This window comes from Euprymna scolopes, chromosome 28, assembly GCF_053919585.1.
Source record: "Euprymna scolopes isolate OS-2025 chromosome 28, ASM5391958v1, whole genome shotgun sequence".
Taxonomy (NCBI): domain Eukaryota; kingdom Metazoa; phylum Mollusca; class Cephalopoda; order Sepiida; family Sepiolidae; genus Euprymna; species Euprymna scolopes.
In genome coordinates, this window is record NC_136509.1 from 57,500,702 (window position 1) to 57,502,764 (window position 2,063).

Consider the following 2,063-nt stretch of genomic DNA (forward strand, 5'->3'; position numbering starts at 1 on the left):
GATACGGTAAGCATGGCTTCCTCGAATCTCACAAGCAAAACCTTAGGACACTGTGTTGCGTCCATCGCTGTTAATGGACAAATTTACACTAATATGCGTCTATCTATCCTTCCCAACTTGTGTGCTCCAATTATACTGGGACAAGAGTTCATGCAATTGCATAACTGGGTGGAATTCCGTTATAACGGAAAGATACCATCTTTACAGATTTGTAACGTCACTCAGATGAAAATCGAGCCACCGTCTCTTTTTGCTAATTTAGCAAAGAATTGTAAACCCAACAACAAAACAAAAAGAAAATCCCAATGATATCGTCTATTGAGGTGAGAAGTCCTTAGTGAAAGAAATTCTTAAAAGATGCTTATGAAGGAGATTTGAACTGTGAAATAAAAGGTGGAGGTACGACGGCTTAATAAAAAGCGAGTCCTTTGAGAACCCTGATTAGGGCTGCATACCCTTTATTATGAGACTGTGCTGTTGATAGCAGCAAAGTGGGAAAAAAATTTGGTAAATTGTAACTGACACTCTGTGAAAAGCAAAAATTGAACTATGATTGAATTGATGAAAAAAAAATGGGAAAAGGCGAATAACTCTTATAAAACCCTGGAAAGAAAAAGGGGACAAAACTTTTAACCAATTTTATGAGCTAATTGATGAACTTGTTGCATTTTATTGAGTGACAATTTTTAAATGTTGATTATCTTATCTTTGAATTATTAATGTGAATTGAAAAAAAGAATATACAAACAAAAAAAACCTTGCATGTGAAAAAGAGACTGTATTAGCCCTGATGAACTCTGAACTTTTACATTTATGATCTTATGAACTATTCTGAATTGACTTCCTTATGGACTTTTGAATGAAAAAGGGGGAGAACCCTGATTCAAGGGGGGCATATGGGATTGTGTATGTTATCTTTTTGATGGGTAATTTGATGGAGAGAGGGGTCTGTGAAAAAAAAATCTAACGGCGAACTATGAAAAGGGATGGAGCGGTGTGTTGAGGAATTAGGCTCTATTGGTTCATACGAAGCAATATAGTCTAATGGGGGCGAATGGGACGTAATCAACCTGAGGGAGCAATTTGCCCCTCATTGGGGAGCTTTAGATCCCCCCAGGGACCTGAGGAGGGCCGAATAACTATGCTAAGATAGCTTTAAATCGTTCCCGGGTGATGGCAGACATCCCTAGGATTTAGAATATAAATATATATTTTATTTCATTGTCAAAATAGATATTGTTTGGAAGTCAGAGAAATATATTTTGCATTTAAAATTGATGACAGGAACTTAGAACAATAACATAACACTTTCTGGCCTTGACAAACTCAAAAGCCAGATGTCGGACTGACAGGGATGACCTTAGGGGTCATGCAAATTTACTATATCTGTAAATCTCAGATCACAAAATCTGAGTTTTTTTTCCGTAGTCTCGTGGCATGATATGATTGGCTGGGGAGACTTCCACCCCCGATCACACACACCACTATTAATACGAGTGTCACTCGGAAATTAGTCAGTTTCGAAGCAGTTTACGAAGGAGTTTGTGCACGAAACTCGAAGTAAACGCTGTTCCCTGAAAAAAACCGTCTGACGCTGTCTGTGAAGAGATTTGAGACTTGAAAACACTAAGAACTGAACGATATTTGTAAAAACATTTGTACATAATTTCGTGAATTAATCCTCGTAGAATAGTTTCACGTGTCTGTTTTTCTTTCTGCCTGCGGATTTTATATTCAGCATACAGGATTCAATCTAACACCTCTCAGAGAAGGACCAGACGACCCAAGCCGAGGTTCCAGACAAAGAGGGGTCCTAGCTGAGCTTCATGTTCCGTTCTGTCTCCTCTGGTATCCTCTGACCACTTCGTTGTATCAGTTAAGATAAAAATGAAATGTAATAAGTCTTCAGACGTACCTCTCCACCGTACTGTATATCAATACTCTATGGCTGACTGGGATAGGTTCTGTACATTCATATCTGATCTACCTCTGCATTCCATGTTTAAAAAGGATGTGTCCTCAGGATGTGTATCAGACCTGACCGAATGGTTAATTGCAGGCAT